Genomic DNA, 18234 nt, shown 5'->3' on the forward strand with positions numbered 1-18234 from the left:
TTTTTTATACATATTGATTTCTTTTTTCTGGATCAGTGTGTGGCTGGCTTGCAATTAATCTGCAACTGTGTTGACATTCTTTTTTGTCTTTCTTATTTTCAGGATCTCATGACCCACCTGACGCATCTTTTTACCTGAAAGTGGATCTTGCAATTAATCTGCAGCTGTGTAACAGGTACGTGTTAAATCGTTTTTTATACATATAATGATTTTCTTTATTCTTGTCACACAGGATCTCATGACGCACCTTTTTACCTGAAAGTGGACCTGGCCAACAAGGGGCAATCCATCTTCAGCTGCGAGTGGTTGTCTGCATCTGGAACGGTGTCTAGCTGGCTTGCAATTAATCTGCAACTGTGTAAAAGATACGTGTTAATTCGTTTTTTATACATATTGATTTCTTTTTTTCTGGATCAGTGTCTGGCTGGCTTGCAATTAATCTGCAACTGTGTTGACATTCTTTTTTGTCTTTCTAATTTTCAGGATCTCATGACCCACCTGACGCATCTTTTTACCTGAAAGTGGATCTTGCAATTAATCTGCAACTGTGTAATAGGTACGTGTTAAATCGTTTTTTATACATATAATGATTTTCTTTATTCTTGTCACACAGGATCTCATGACGCACCTTTTTACCTGAAAGTGGACCTGGCCAACAAGGGGCAATCCATCTTCAGCTACGAGTGGTTGTCTGCATCTGGAACGGTGTCTAGCTGGCTTGCAATTAATCTGCAACTGTGTAAAAGATACGTGTTAATTCGTTTTTTATACATATTGATTTCTTTTTTTCTGGATCAGTGTCTGGCTGGCTTGCAATTAATCTGCAACTGTGTTGACATTCTTTTTTGTCTTTCTAATTTTCAGGATCTCATGACCCACCTGACGCATCTTTTTACCTGAAAGTGGATCTTGCAATTAATCTGCAACTGTGTAACAGGTACGTGTTAAATCGTTTTTTATACATATAATGATTTTCTTTATTCTTGTCACACAGGATCTCATGACGCACCTTTTTACCTGAAAGTGGACCTGGCCAACAAGGGGCAATCCATCTTCAGCTACGAGTGGTTGTCTGCGTCTGGAACGGTGTCTGGCTGGCTTGCAATTGATCTGCAACTGTGTAACAGGTACGTGTTAATTCAGTTTTTATACATATATTGATTTTCTTTTTTTTTGTCACACAGGATCCCATCACGCACCTTTTTACCTGAAAGTGGATCTGGCCAACAAGGGGCAATCCATCTTCAGCTCTGAATGGTTGTCTGCATCTGGAACGGTGTCTGGCTAGCTTGCAATTAATCTGCAACTGTGTAAAAGATACGTGTTAATTCGTTTTTTATACATATTGATTTCTTTTTTCTGGATCAGTGTCTGGCTGGCTTGCAATTAATCTGCAAATGTGTTGACATTCTTTTTTGTCTTTCTTATTTTCAGGATCTCATGACCCACCTGACGCATCTTTTTACCTGAAAGTGGATCTTGCAATTTATCTGCAACTGTGTAACAGGTACATGTTAAATCGTTTTTTATACATATAATGATTTTCTTTATTCTTGTCACACAGGATCTCATGACGCACCTTTTTACCTGAAAGTGGACCTGGCCAACAAGGGGCAATCCATCTTCAGCTGCGAGTGGTTGTCTGCATCTGGAACGGTGTCTGGCTGGCTTGCAATTAATCTGCAACTGTGTAACAGGTACGTGTTAATTCGGTTTTTATACATATATTGATTTTCTTTTTTCTTTTCACAGAGGATCTCATGACGCACCTTTTTACCTTAAAGTGGACCTGGCAAACAAGGGGCAATCCATCTTCAGCTACGAGTGGTTGTCTGCATCTGGAACGGTGTCTGGCTGGCTTGCAATTGATCTTCAACTGTGTAACAGGTACGTGTTAATTCAGTTTTTATACATATATTGATTTTCTTCATTTTTGTCACACAGGATCCCATCACGCACCTTTTTAACTGAAAGTGGATCCGGCCAACAAGGGGCTATCCATGTCCAGCTGTGAGAGGTTGCCTGCATCTGGAATGGTGTCTGACTGGCTTTCTTTTCATTTGCATCTGAGTTACAGGTAAGTGAACATTCAGTTTCTATACTTATATTGACTTTCTTTTTTGTCTTTCTTATTTTCAGGATGTCATGACCCACCTGACGCATCTTTTTACCTGAAAGTGGATCTTGCAATTAATCTGCAACTGTGTAACAGGTACGTGTTAATTCGGTTTTTACACATATATTGATTTTCTTTTTTCTTGTCACACAGGATCTCATGACGCACCTTTTTACCTGAAAGTGGACCTGGCCAACAAGGGGCAATCCATCTTCAGCTATGAGTGGTTGTCTGCATCTAGAACGGTGTATGGCTGGCTTGCAATTAATCTGCAACTATGTAACAGGTACGTGTTAATTTGGTTTTTATACATATATTGATTTTCTTTTTTTTGTCACACAGGATCCCATCACGCACCTTTTTACCTGAAAGTGGATCTGGCAAACAAGGGGCAATCCATCTTCAGCTCTGAATGGTTGTCTGCATCTGGAACGGTGTCTGGCTGGCTTGCAATTAATCCGCAACTGTGTAAAAGATACGTGTTAATTCGTTTTTTATACATATTGATTTCTTTTTTCTGGATCAGTGTCTGGCTGGCTTGCAATTAATCTGCAACTGTGTTGACTTTCTTTTTTGTCTTTCTTATTTTCAGGATGTCATGACCCACCTGACGCATCTTTTTACCTGAAAGTGGATCTTGCAATTAATCTGCAACTGTGTAACAGGTACGTGTTAATTCGGTATTTATACATATATTGATTTTCTTTTTTCTTGTCACACAGGATCTCATGACGCACCTTTTTACCTGAAAGTGGACCTGGCCAACAAGGGGCAATCCATCTTCAGCTACGAGTGGTTGTCTGCATCTGAAACGGTGTCTGGCTGGCTTGCAATTAATCTGCAACTGTGTAAAAGATACGTGTTAATTCGTTTTTTATACATATTGATTTCTTTTTTCTGGATCAGTGTCTGGCTGGCTTGCAATTAATCTGCAACTGTGTTGACTTTCTTTTTTGTCTTTCTTATTTTCAGGATATCATGACCCACCTGACGCATCTTTTTACCTGAAAGTGGATCTTGCAATTAATCTGCAACTGTGTAACAGGTACGTGTTAATTCAGTTTTTATACATATATTGATTTTCTTTTTTCTTGTCACACAGGATCCCATCACGCACCTTTTTACCTGAAAGTGGATCTGGCCAACAAGGGGCAATCCATCTTCAGCTCTGAATGGTTGTCTGCATCTGGAACGGTGTCTGGCTGGCTTGCAATTAATCTGCAACTGTGTAACAGGTACGTGTTAATTCGGTCATTATACATATATTGATTTTCTTTTTTTTGTCACACAGGATCCCATCACGCACCTTTTTACCTGAAAGTGGATCTGGCCAACAAGGGGCAATCCATCTTCAGCTCTGAATGGTTGTCTGCATCTGGAACGGTGTCTGGCTGGCTTGCAAATTATCTGCAACTGTGTAAAAGATATGTGTTAATTAGTTTTTATACATATTGATTTCTTTTTTCTGGATCAGTGTCTGGCTGGCTTGCAATTAATCTGCAACTGTGTTGACATTCTTTTTTTGTCTTTCTAATTTTCAGGATCTCATGACCCACCTGACGCATCTTTTTACCTGAAAGTGGATCTTGCAATTAATCTGCAACTGTGTAACAGGTACGTGTTAATTCGGTTTTTATACATATATTGATTTTCTTTTTTCTTCTCACAGAGGATCTCATGACGCACCTTTTTACCTGAAAGTGGACCTGGCCAACAAGGGTAGCAATCCATCTTCAGCTACGAGTGGTTGTCTGCATCTGGAACGGTGTCTGGCTGGCTTGCAATTAATCTGCAACTGTGTAACAGGTACGTGTTAATTCGGTTTTTATACATATATTGATTTTCTTTTTTCTTGTCACACAGGAACTCATGATGCACCTTTTTACCTGAAAGTGGACCCGGCCAACAAGGGACAATCCATCTTCAGCTGTGAGTGGTTGTCTGCATCTGGAACGGTGTCTGGCTGGCTTGCAATTGATCTGCAACTGTGTATCAGGTACGTGTTAATTCAGTTTTTATACATATATTGATTTTCTTTTTTCTTGTCACACAGGATCCCATCACGCACCTTTTTACCTGAAAGTGGATCCAGCCAACAAGGGGCAATCCATCTTCAGCTGTGAGTGGTTGTCTGCATCTGGAACGGTGTCTGGCTGGCTTGCAATTAATCTGCAACTGTCTAAAAGATACGTGTTAATTCGTTTTTTATACATATTGATTTCTGTTTTCTGGATCAGTGTCTGGCTGGCTTGCAATTAATCTGAAACTGTTTTGACTTTATTTTTTGTCTTTCTTATTTTCAGGATCTCTGGACCCACCTGACTGACCTTTTTACCTGAAAGTGGATCTTGCAATTAATCTGCACCTGTGTAACAGGTACGTGTTAATTCGGTTTTTATACATATATTGATTTTCTTTTTTTTTGTCACACAGGATCCCATCACGCACCTTTTTTCCTGAAAGTGGATCCGGCCAGCAAGGGGCTATCCATGTCCAGCTGTGAGAGGTTGCCTGCATCTGGAATGGTGTCTGACTGGCTTTCTTTTCATCTGCATCTGAGTTACAGGTAAGTGAATATTTAGTTTCTATACTTATTTTGACTTTCTTTGTTGTCTTTCTTATTTTCAGGATGTCATGACCCACCTGACGCATCTTTTTACCTGAAAGTGGATCTTGCAATTAATCTGCAACTGTGTAACAGGTATGTGTTAATTCAGTTTTTATACATATATTGATTTTCTTTTTTCTTCTCACAGAGGATCTCATGACGCACCTTTTTACCTGAAAGTGGACCTGGCCAACAAGGGGCAATCCATCTTCAGCTGCGAGTGGTTGTCTGCATCTGGAACGGTGTCTGGCTTGCTTGCAATTAATCTGCAACTGTGTAACAAGTACGTGTTAATTCGTTTTTTATACATATATTGATTTTCTTTTTTCTTATCACAGAGGATCTCATGACGCACCTTTTTACCTGAAAGTGGACCTGGCCAACAAGGGGCAATCCATCTTCAGCTACGAGTGGTTGTCTGCATCTGGAACGGTGTCTGGCTGGCTTGCAAATGATCTGCAACTGTGTTACAGGTACGTGTTAATTCAGTTTTTATACATATATAAAAACTGATTTTCTTTTTTCTTGTCAAACAGGATCACATCATGCACCTTTTTATCTCAAAGTGGATCCGGCCGACAAGGGGCTATCCATGTCCAGCTGTGAGAGCTTGCCTGCATCTGGAATGGTGTCTGACTGGCTTTCTTTACATCTGCATCTGAGTTACAGGTAAGTGAACATTCAGTTTCTATACTTATATTGACTTTCTTCTTTGTCTTTCTTATTTTCAGGATGTCATGACCCACCTGATGCATCTTTTAACCTGAAAGTGGATCTTGCAATTAATCTGTAACTGTGTAACAGGTACGTGTTAATTCGGTTTTTATACATATATTGATTTTCTTTTTTTTGTCACACAGGATCCCATCACGCACCTTTTTACCTGAAAGTGGATCTGGCCAACAAGGGGCAATCCATCTTCAGCTGTGAGTGGTTGTCTGCATCTGAAACGGTGTCTGGCTGGCTTGCAATTAATCTGCAACTGTCTAAAAGATACGTGTTAATTCGTTTTTTATACATATTGATTTCTTTTTTCTGGATCAGTGTCTGGCTGTGTTACCTTTCCCTGATTTCTGCCTCTCGACCGTGGTCGTGAGGCTCAGGAGAGCTGCTTCACCTGCTAGCTCCTGGGCCAGAACGGCGTTAGCTTCTCCACCCGTTCTGGGGTAATACCCAAACTTTAGTTTACTTTCACCGCAAAGACGGGTCAAAGACAGGATTACCTCAAAGTACTCGGCGTTTATTGCAGCCAGCTTGGGCATAACACAAATACAATCTGAGTGGCCGTGTTGAACAAAAGAGAAAGGAGCGGAGGGGCGAGAGAGGAAAACTTTACGTGCTGCTCTCAGCTGCGACACCCGGCGGCTACTGCCCCTGCACTACAATACCCACACTGCAATGCGTTTCCAAAGCATTAACCCCTTACATTCCCAACACTACCCCCACTCTGGATGGTGATTAAACCTAACACCACTCCAGCACTATTTCTCTGGTACACATCGACATCAAATACAAAACATTGAGTTACCCCGCTTTTTCAGTCTCTTAAGGCAATCTTAACTCCACTGAAAGGAGCAAACAGTCCATACAGTCCATTTGCAACGGCGTGAGCATAGTTGAGGTAGATGGGTAGCACAGTGTTAGGAACTTTTGGTCCAAAGTAGAAAGAGAAGGAAGATGAGCCAGTATTTTCCAGGGCTTAATCAGTTGAGACTGAGCAGACATACACTCCCCTGTGTGTGAGGGTCTCTGCTAGCTCGTTTCTGAAAAAGAAGAGGTTAGTACATACAACTTAAAACAACTCCCTTATTATACTTAAGATGGCTTATTGGATATAACATGGCTCTCATCCCATACTACTCAAACATATGTATATACGCTTTAAATGCCTCCTCTTACAAAAAAAAAACGGACCACTCAACCAAAGGTTTGCACAAAAGCACAAGATTATGCATTTTGTTTCACAGTTAACAATACCCCTTTTTTTTTTTTTTTTTTTTTTTTTTTTTACAGAACAGAACTTTCTTTGAACTGTCTTTCCCTGGCTCTTTTTTTTTTTTTTTTAAACAACTTACAGTTCCAGTTAAAGTACTGGTTTCAGTTCAGCTCAAGAGACTAACCAGTCCCCAAATCTTTTGGGTGGTTTAATGTTTCTCTTGGGTCTTTTGGGTGTTGGACCTACAACAGGGTTATTAACAGTCCATGTTTGTCCTTGCTGCACTGCGCTACCCCCACTAGACTGAAGTTCATCTGAACCTTCAGGGCTTGGAAGAGCAGACGAAGGGAAATCAACAACATGGTCTGTGCTGTCACAGCTTGGTTTGTCTGAGAATAGGCTGGGCAGATCCAGTTCAGAGGTGAAAGTGTCATCCTCAAGAGCAGGTGGTAAAGCTTCCACTGGCCGCCATGCTTCGGCATACTGGCGCACCCAAGAGGTGTCTAGTGGAGTGCGAGAGTTGTAGGGCTTGAGCTTGTCGTGATGAACCACCTTCACCTTTGTTTTTGGATTTTTCTGAATCCGATACACCAGATCGTCCAGCTGTCCTAAGATGAAGTAAGGTCCCTCATATGATGGGAGGAACTTTCTGACTTTGTTCCGCACACGCTTGGTTCCTTTAACCAGATGCCATACTGCGTCACCAATATTGTAACTGGTCTTGTGGGCATTCTTGTCATACTGCTTCTTTGCACGCTTGACAGACTCACCCAGTGCTTCTCTTGCGATTCTGTGAGCGAGTTCCAGCCGGTCTCGCAGTTGTGCAACATACTCTGGAGGTGTCTTGGCACTTTCATGGTCAGGTGGCAATCCAGCCACAAGGTCAATTGGCTCTGTCAGTTCCCTACCAAAAAGCATCATATTCGGGGTCAGTCCACTCGAACTGTGCTTGGTGGCTCTGTAGGCCATGACAGCTAATGGAATCATCAGGTCCCAATCCCAGTGACACCGTTCTGCAGTGGTGGCTAGAATCTTTTGGAGTGTGGCATTAAATCGCTCCACTTGCCCGTCAGACTGTGGTCTAAAGGGGGTGGTACGAGTCTTCTCAATTCCCAGAAGCTCACACATTCTCTGGAAAACATCAGATTCAAAATTAGACCCCTGGTCACTGTGAAGGGTTTGGGGCGCTCCGTAGCGACACACCCACTCGGCAGTAAGGACTTCAGCCACCGTGACAGCTTGGTCATTGGGCAATGGATAGGCCTCCACCCATTTGGTGAAATAATCTTGGGCCACCAAAATGTAACGATTATGGCGTTCAGTTTCATTCATTGGCCCCATCAGGTCAATGGCGATCCTTTCCATTGGTGCACCCACACGTACGGTACCCATAGGTGCTTGAGGTTTCTTGGAGGGGCGGGCCCTGGCAGCACAGTTGGTACATGTGTGACACCAGAGAGTGACATCTTCTCTCATTTGGTACCAGTAGTACCGTGTCTGTATCCGTGCCAAAGTCCGTTCCACACCAAAATGTCCACCCACTGGACCATCATGCATCTGCTTCAGAACAGCCTGCCGGAAAACACGAGGTAGAACAATTTGTGGATGGAACACAGCCTCATTAGTGGAATAGAAGCGTCGTAGGAGAACACCATCTCGCGTGTAAAGTCTCTTCCACTGGCTCCAATAAGCTTTAGTGGCTGGCCCTAAAGGTGAAACATCCACCCAGGTGGGGCGCTCGCCTCCTTCCTCCAGCCATCGCCAGACTGGGGCGATATCAGGATCAGCTTTTTGAGCAGTGCATAGATCTTCCAGAGTCCAGCCATTAAACAGCATAGTTGGCATAGCGTCAGCTACATAGACTCTCTCCACTGCGGGAGAACTATCTAAACTGGTTTGGCATTTCAGATCTGCTTTTGGGACAACTTCGTATGGTCTGGCTTGAGAGCCAGAGCCTGCCCCTACCCCCACTACTCTGAGCTCCGGGGAAGTAACATCACCATGGAGTTCAAGATTACACTGCACTCCCTGGTGGTGAATCTTGCCATTTTTCTCAGCAGGATCTGTCATGCTGCACGGGCATGTTGGTCGACATGGTCTTCGCGACATAACATCTGCATTGTGGTGGTGATGTCCAGGCCGATGCACGACCTCAAAGTCATACTCTGCAAGCTTTTCAAGCCATCTTGCCAGTTGACCCTCAGGCTCCTTCATCTTGACAAGCCACCGCAGACTACTATGGTCTGAACGCACAATGAAGGGCCTTCCTAGAAGGTACTGACGGAAATGTCTGGTGAACTCCACCACTGCGAGTAATTCTCTCCGTGTGGTACAGTAATTCTGTTCAGTAGAAGACAGTCGTCGGCTCCCATAGGCTAGCACACGCTCCACGCCATCTTGCATTTGGGATAAGACTGCTCCAATGCCAAAATTACTGGCATCTGTGTCGAGAATGAGATCGCCGCTGTCACGGGGGTAGCCCAGGACAGGTGTGGTGGTAAGCAAATTCTTTAGCGTCTCGAAAGCATCTTGGCATTCCGGTGTCCACCGGAAGCGAACATTTTTCTTGGTGAGCTCGTGAAGGGGTCTCGCTATGGCTGCAAAATCCTGCACAAATCGTCGATAATATGCAGCCAAGCCCACGAACTGACGAACTTCAGACAGACAAGTAGGCTCGGGCCACTGCTGAACTTTCTGGACCTTTTCTGGGTCTGTGGCGATCCCTTGTGCCGAAACGATGTGACCCAGATAAGCTACTTGGCGACGGAAAAGGCAGCACTTAGCTGGCTTCAACTTTAAGTTGGCTTGGCGGAGCCGGTTGAACACTTGAGAAAGGTGTTGGAGCATTTCTGAGACATCTTTCCCCAGCACTATGATATCATCCAGGTATACGAGACATGTCTCCCACTGCAGGCCTGCCAGGACGCGATCCATCAGACGCTGGAACGTCGCTGGTGCATTGCAAAGACCGAAAGGCATGACATTCCATGTGAATAAGCCTTTCCTGCTACAGAAAGCGGCGGCCTTACGGGCCCTGGGCGTTAGCGCAACTTGCCAGTAACCGGAAGCCAGGTCTAAAGTACTGAACCATTTGGCAGTCGAAAGGGTCTCCAGTGTGTCTTGGATGCGTGGGAGAGGATATGCGTCTTTTACAGTACGTGCATTCAGGGCCCTGTAGTCCACACACAGGCGGTAGGTCTGGTCCTTCTTGCGCACCAATACTATTGGTGACGCCCAGCTGCTGTTGCTTGGTGAAGCCAACCCAACTTCAAGGCTCTGCTGGATCTGCTTATCAGATTCAATCTGTTTCTCAAAGGCCATTCGTCGCGGCTGCTGTTTCACCGGTGGGCCAGGCAAGGTCTGTATGTCATGCTGGACAAGGCTGGTGCAACCGAGATCAGTCGGTCCGGTAGAAAACACATCGCCATAGGTGCTGAGAAGTTGGGCCAACCCGCAACGTTCATCGGCACTCAAAGCAGCAGCACTGTCTCTATACAACGATTGCAAATGGGGAGGAACAACTGGAAAACCACAGCCAACTGGGAGTGGTTCGGCAGATGGAACACTAAGAGAAGACTGGACAACATCGGCAGCCTGAAGAAAACCAGCAATAGCACCTTTCCTCACCTTTACTGGCGTTGTTCCAGGATTGTACAGCCTGATGGGAATTTGCTGGTTGGGCTGCGCATTAACCACCACTCTCGCCACTAGGAGGCAATGTTTTTCCACAAAACCTTTAGTTGGATTCAGCATGACATCACCTCGAACGGGTTCACGGAAATGTGCATACCCAGGAACAATATATTCACACTCGGGCTCGATAACAGTTGTGCGCGCCACCCTGACCACATGCACCTTGGGTTTGTTGTGTGGGTTAAAGTAAGGCACTTGTTCCCCAAATAGCACAATCTTTTTGCCGCCAAAGTCAAGATAAGCTTTCGATTGCTCTAGAAAAGGGTGACCAAGGATGGCTTCAGAGTTCTCTGCGATGTCTGCAACAATGAAGTTAACACTTACTGTGCGAGTGCCAATCTGAACAGGCAGGTGTACTTCTCCACAAACATCTATATTTTCAGAACCAATGCCCTGCAGCGACTCCACAGCTGAGAGCTGCAAGGGAGGCTTGACATCCTCATCAATTTCGGTATAACATCGCAAGGTTAGCACATTCCTCCGGGCGCCAGTGTCTAACAGAGCACATACTTCCATGTTACACATCAGCATGTGAATGCACATTTCAGCTCCTGTACCTTTAACATGGAGGCGAGCAGGTGAACTTTGGCTTTTAGCGGTTTTTGGAATTGCCCTTGAGTTAGCTGGCATCTTTGGTGACGGACAGCTACGCTGCATGTGCCCAATGCCTTGGCAGTTGTGGCATTTAATGTCACTCCAATTTATGTTCCCATCCTCACTTGACTTTGGTCTACGTGGCTTGAAGCTAGCTCTTTGGAACTTACGAATAGGCTCTACAAATGATGCTGTCTCGTTCTCGTCTTCAACTTGTTCTGCACGCTCACGAACAGGAGCCGTTCTCACCCTACGCTCTGTTGGGTGCACACCAGATTGCATCAGGCGAGTAACACTGGCAGCGGCACGTTTTGCTGTTTCGTACCTGTGAGCAAGCTCATAAGCTCGTGCGAGCGTGCGTGGACGCTCCTCCAACAGCTTCCGGACCATCCCAGCACTATCCATGGCGTTGGTAAACACTTCCACACCGATACTGTCTTGCTCGGCCTCAGAACGATCTGCATACACAATAGACACTTTTTCATAGATATCGTCTCTCAGCACATGCAGTAGCTCACCTGGCTTTCGCACTCTTTGCCTCAGCTCAATGCCTAAAGCAGCAGCATTCTCTGAAGACGGACCATATGCAGCTTCTATTTCGTCCACAATGCGCAGGTAGCTCCAGCGTGAAGACCTTGGATTTTTGTGGACAACAGCTCCTGCAGCACCTACCAAACAGAACCTCAACTGGACAGCCATTGTCTCTTCTGACCAATGATTAGCCTCGGCACAGCTCTCAAAGCGATGTAGAAACTCCCTCCATGACCCAGTACCATCAAACTGACCTGGTCGCAGTGTAGGAATTCTCTCTCTCTGAGCTGCATTCTCACCTTCGCTGTCAGATGAAATGTCGTAATGCACACGTCTGGGCTGCCTGTCACAAGAACTGGACTTTGAAGGCTTTAGGAGAACATGCTCACTTCCAGAATGAACTCCAGTGGACTTAACATCACAACGGACACATCTACACTGTCCCTGGGGCTGTGCACTCTGAGTTTCAATTCGTGGCATTTCTAGAGTGAACGGTGGGGCAGCTGGCTCTCTACGTGGCACGGTAGTGTAATTAGCATTAGCAGGTGTGCTCTCCGTGAAAAACCTGCGCTGAGCAGAGCTGAACGGGTTAGCATGAGGTGAATGCGATATCTCCATTACAGGCTGAGAAACATTTCCACAGCTTTGGCTCGGCTGTGACTCAATTCCACTATCACACCACTTTGCAGCGTCCTCACACATCCTAAACGGATTGGTTTCTCTCATTGGTTGGTACGAGTGTGAACTCGGTTGTGCTGGTTCACATGTGCCGGTTTCAATCGGTTTACAGTTACACACTCGGTTTCCGTTTTCGTCATGAATCTGCCTCCCCCAGTCTCCAAATTCAATTTGTGACCGTTTACTTTCATTCACGACTGTCAGTGACATGAACGGGTTTGAGCAAGTTGTTACATTCTCCAACTTCTGAGCTGTTTTATCTTCGGTAGCCGCCATTTCGTCTCTCTCGCTCCGAAACCCACTAAACGCTCCGCTAGCCGCTGTATTAGCCACTCGTGGACGTCACTTTATCACCAGTCCGTTTCACTTTCACAACGTTGGTTTTACTTCAGCAATCCAGTACAGTCTTCGTTTCAATGACTCACCAATGCAGGAGGAAATCCCGGACGAGCCCCCAGTGTTACCTTTCCCTGATTTCTGCCTCTCGACCGTGGTCGTGAGGCTCAGGAGAGCTGCTTCACCTGCTAGCTCCTGGGCCAGAACGGCGTTAGCTTCTCCACCCGTTCTGGGGTAATACCCAAACTTTAGTTTACTTTCACCGCAAAGACGGGTCAAAGACAGGATTACCTCAAAGTACTCGGCGTTTATTGCAGCCAGCTTGGGCATAACACAAATACAATCTGAGTGGCCGTGTTGAACAAAAGAGAAAGGAGCGGAGGGGCGAGAGAGGAAAACTTTACGTGCTGCTCTCAGCTGCGACACCCGGCGGCTACTGCCCCTGCACTACAATACCCACACTGCAATGCGTTTCCAAAGCATTAACCCCTTACATTCCCAACAGCTGGCTTGCAATTAATCTGCAACTGTTTTGACTTTATTTTTTGTCTTTCTTATTTTCAGGATCTCTGGACCCACCTGACTGACCTTTTTACCTGAAAGTGGATCTTGCAATTAATCTGCAACTGTGTAACAGGTACGTGTTAATTCGGTTTTTATACATATATTGATTTTCTTTTTTCTTGTCACACAGGATCTCATGATGCACCTTTTTACCTGAAAGTGGATCTGGCCAACAAGTGGCAATCCATTTTCAGCTGCGAGTGGTTGTCTGCATCTGGAACGGTGTCTGGCTGGCTTGCAATTAATCTGCAACTGTGTAACAGGTACGTGTTAATTCGGTCATTATACATATATTGATTTTCTTTTTTTTGTCACACAGGATCCCATCACGCACCTTTTTACCTGAAAGTGGATCTGGCCAACAAGGGGCAATCCATCTTCAGCTCTGAATGGTTGTCTGCATCTGGAACGGTGTCTGGCTGGCTTGCAAATTATCTGCAACTGTGTAAAAGATATGTGTTAATTAGTTTTTATACATATTGATTTCTTTTTTCTGGATCAGTGTCTGGCTGGCTTGCAATTAATCTGCAACTGTGTTGACATTCTTTTTTTGTCTTTCTAATTTTCAGGATCTCATGACCCACCTGACGCATCTTTTTACCTGAAAGTGGATCTTGCAATTAATCTGAAACTGTGTAACAGGTACGTGTTTATTCGGTTTTTATACATATATTGATTTTCTTTTTTCTTCTCACAGAGGATCTCATGACGCACCTTTTTACCTGAAAGTGGACCTGGCCAACAAGGGTAGCAATCCATCTTCAGCTACGAGTGGTTGTCTGCATCTGGAACGGTGTCTGGCTGGCTTGCAATTAATCTGCAACTGTGTAACAGGTACGTGTTAATTCGGTTTTTATACATATATTGATTTTCTTTTTTCTTGTCACACAGGATCTCATGATGCACCTTTTTACCTGAAAGTGGACCTGGCCAACAAGGGACAATCCATCTTCAGCTGTGAGTGGTTGTCTGCATCTGGAACGGTGTCTGGCTGGCTTGCAATTGATCTGCAACTGTGTAACAGGTACGTGTTAATTCAGTTTTTATACATATGTTGATTTTCTTTTTTCTTGTCACACAAGATCCCATCACGCACCTTTTTACCTGAAAGTGGATCCAGCCAACAAGGGGCAATCCATCTTCAGCTATGATTGGTTGTCTGCATCTAGAACGGTGTCTGGCTGGCTTGCAATTAATCTGCAACTGTGTAACAGGTACGTGTTAATTCGGTCATTATACATATATTGATTTTCTTTGTTCTTGTCACACAGGATCTCATGACGCACCTTTTTACCTGAAAGTGGACCTGGCCAACAAGGGGCAATCCATCTTCAGCTGCGACTGGTTGTCTGCATCTGGAACGGTGTCTGGCTTGCTTGCAATTATTCTGCAACTGTGTAACAAGTACGTGTTAATTCGTTTTTTATACATATATTGATTTTCTTTTTTCTTATCACAGAGGATCTCATGACGCACCTTTTTACCTGAAAGTGGACCTGGCCAACAAGGGGCAATCCATCTTCAGCTACGAGTGGTTGTCTGCATCTGGAACGGTGTCTGGCTGGCTTGCAAATGATCTGCAACTGTGTTACAGGTACGTGTTAATTCAGTTTTTATACATATATTGATTTTCTTTTTTCTTGTCAAACAGGATCACATCATGCACCTTTTTATCTGAAAGTGGATCCGGCCGACAAGGGGCTATCCATGTCCAGCTGTGAGAGCTTGCCTGCATCTGGAATGGTGTCTGACTGGCTTTCTTTACATCTGCATCTGAGTTACAGGTAAGTGAACATTCAGTTTCTATACTTATATTGACTTTCTTCTTTGTCTTTCTTATTTTCAGGATGTCATGACCCACCTGATGCATCTTTTAACCTGAAAGTGGATCTTGCAATTAATCTGTAACTGTGTAACAGGTACGTGTTAATTCGGTTTTTATACATATATTGATTTTCTTTTTTTTGTCACACAGGATCCCATCACGCACCTTTTTACCTGAAAGTGGATCTGGCCAACAAGGGGCAATCCATCTTCAGCTGTGAGTGGTTGTCTGCATCTGAAACGGTGTCTGGCTGGCTTGCAATTAATCTGCAACTGTCTAAAAGATACGTGTTAATTCGTTTTTTATACATATTGATTTCTTTTTTCTGGATCAGTGTCTGGCTGGCTTGCAATTAATCTGCAACTGTTTTGACTTTATTTTTTGTCTTTCTTATTTTCAGGATCTCTGGACCCACCTGACTGACCTTTTTACCTGAAAGTGGATCTTGCAATTAATCTGCAACTGTGTAACAGGTACGTGTTAATTCGGTTTTTATACATATATTGATTTTCTTTTTTCTTGTCACACAGGATCTCATGATGCACCTTTTTACCTGAAAGTGGATCTGGCCAACAAGTGGCAATCCATTTTCAGCTGCGAGTGGTTTTCTGCATCTGGAAAGGTGTCTGGCTGGCTTGCAATTAATCTGCAACTGTGCAACAGGTACGTGTTAATTCGGTCATTATACTTATATTGATTTTCTTTTTTTTGTCACACAGGATCCCATCACGCACATTTTTACCTGAAAGTGGATCTGGCCAACAAGGGGCAATCCATCTTCAGCTCTGAATGGTTGTCTGCATCTGGAACGGTGTCTGGCTGGCTTGCAAATTATCTGCAACTGTGTAAAAGATACGTGTAAATTCGTTTTTATACATATTGATTTCTTTTTTCTGGATCAGTGTCTGGCTGGCTTGCAATTAATCTGCAACTGTGTTGACATTCTTTTTTTGTCTTTCTTATTTTCAGGATCTCATGACCCACCTGACGCATCTTTTTACCTGAAAGTGGATCTTGCAATTAATCTGCAACTGTGTAACAGGTACGTGTTAAATCGTTTTTTATACATATAATGATTTTCTTTTTTCTTGTCACAGAGGATCTCATGACGCACCTTTTTACCTGAAAGTGGACCTGGCCAACAAGGGGCAATCCATCTTCAGCTACGAGTGGTTGTCTGCATCTGGAACGGTGTCTGGCTGGCTTGCAAATGATCTGCAACTGTGTAACAGGTACGTGTTAATTCAGTTTTTATACATATATTGATTTTCTTTTTTCTTTTCACACAGGATCCCATCACGCACCTTTTTGCCTGAAAAAGGATCTGGCCAACAAGGGGCAATCCATCTTCAGCTCTGAATGGTTGTCTGCATCTGGAACGGTGTCTGGCTGGCTTGCAATTAATCTACAACTGTGTAAAAGATACTTGTGAATTAGTTTTTTATACATCTTAATTTCTTTTTTCTGGGTCAGTGTCTTGCTGGCTTGCAATTAATCTGCAACTGTGTTGACATTCTTTTTTGTCTTTCTTATTTTCAGGATGTCATGACGCACCTGAAGCATCTTTTTACCTGAAAGTGGATCTTGCAATTAATCTGCAACTGTGTAACAGGTACGTGTTAATTCGGATTTTATACATATATTGATTTTCTTTTTTCTTGTCACACAGGATCTCATGATGCACCTTTTTACATGAAAGTGGACCTGGCCAACAAGGGGCAATCCATCTTCAGCTACGAGTGGTTGTCTGCATCTGGAACGGTGTCTGGCTGGCTTGCAATTAATCTGCAACTGTGTTGACTTTCTTTTTTGTCTTTCTTATTTTCAGGATCTCATGACCCACCTGACGCACCTTTTTACCTGAAAGTGGATCTGGCCAACAAGGGGCAATCCATCTTCAGCTCTGCATGGTTGTCTGCATCTGGAACGGTGTCTGGCTGGCTTGCAATTAATCTGCAACTGTGTAAAAGATATGTGTTAATTCGTTTTTTATACATATTGATTTCTTTTTTCAGGATCAGTGTCTGGCTGGCTTGCAATTAATCTGCAACTGTGTTGACTTTTTTTTGTCTTTCTTATTTTCAGGATCTCAGGACCCACCTGACTGACCTTTTTACCTGAAAGTGGATCTTGCAATTAATCTGCAACTGTGTAGAAGGTACGTGTTAATTCGGTTTTTATACATATATTGATTTTCTTTTTTCTTGTCACACAGGATCTCATGACGCACCTTTAACCTGAAAGTGGACCTGGCCAACAAGGGGCAATCCATCTTCAGCTGCGAGTGGTTGTTTGCATCTGGAACGGTGTCTGGCTGGCTTGCAATTAATCTGCAACTGTGTAACAGGTACGTGTTAATTCGTTTTTTATACATATATTGATTTTCTTTTTTTTGTCACACAGGATCCCATCACACACCTTTTTACCTGAAAGTGGATCTGGCCAACAAGGGGCTATCCATGTCCAGCTGTGAGAGGTTGCCTGCATCTGGAATGATGTCTGACTGGCTTTCTTTTCATCTGCAACTGAGTTACAGGTAAGTGAACATTAAGTTTCTATACCTACATTGAATTTTTTTTTTGTCCTTTATTTTCAGGATGTCATGACCCACCTGACGCACCTTTTTATCAGAAAGTGGATCTGGCCAACAAGGGGCAATCCATCTTCAGCGGTGAGTGGTTGTCTGCATCTGGAACGGTGTCTGGCAGGATTGCCATTAATCTGCAACTGTGTAAAAGATACGTGTTAATTTGTTTTTTATACATATTGATTTCTTTTTTTCTGGATCAGTGTCTGGCTGGCTTGCAATTAATCTGCAACTGCGTTGACTTTCTTTTTTGTCTTTCTTATTTTCAGGATCTCATGACCCACCTGACGCACCTTTTTACCTGAAAGTGGATCTTGCAATTAATCTGCAACTGTGTAACAGGTACGTGTTAATTCATTTTTTATACAAATATTGATTTTCTTTTTTCTTGTCACACAGGATCTCGTGACGCACCTTTTAAGTGAAATTGGACCTGGCCAACAAGGGGCAATCCATCTTCAGCTATGAGTGGTTGTCTGCATCTAGAACGGTGTCTGGCCGGCTTGCAATTAATCTGCAACTGTGTAACAGGTACGTGTTAATTCGGTTTTTATACATATATTGATTTTCTTTTTTCTTGTCACACAGGATCTCATGACGCACCATTTTACCTGAAAGTGGACCTGGCCAACAAGGGGCAATCCATCTTCAGCTCTGAATGGTTGTCTGCATCTGGAACGGTGTCTGGCTGGCTTGCAATTAATCTGCAACTTTGTAAAAGATACGTGTTAATTCGTTTTTTATACATATTGATTTCTTTTTTCTG

Source organism: Salminus brasiliensis, chromosome 23 (genome assembly GCF_030463535.1).
Source record: "Salminus brasiliensis chromosome 23, fSalBra1.hap2, whole genome shotgun sequence".
Lineage (NCBI taxonomy): Eukaryota > Metazoa > Chordata > Actinopteri > Characiformes > Bryconidae > Salminus > Salminus brasiliensis.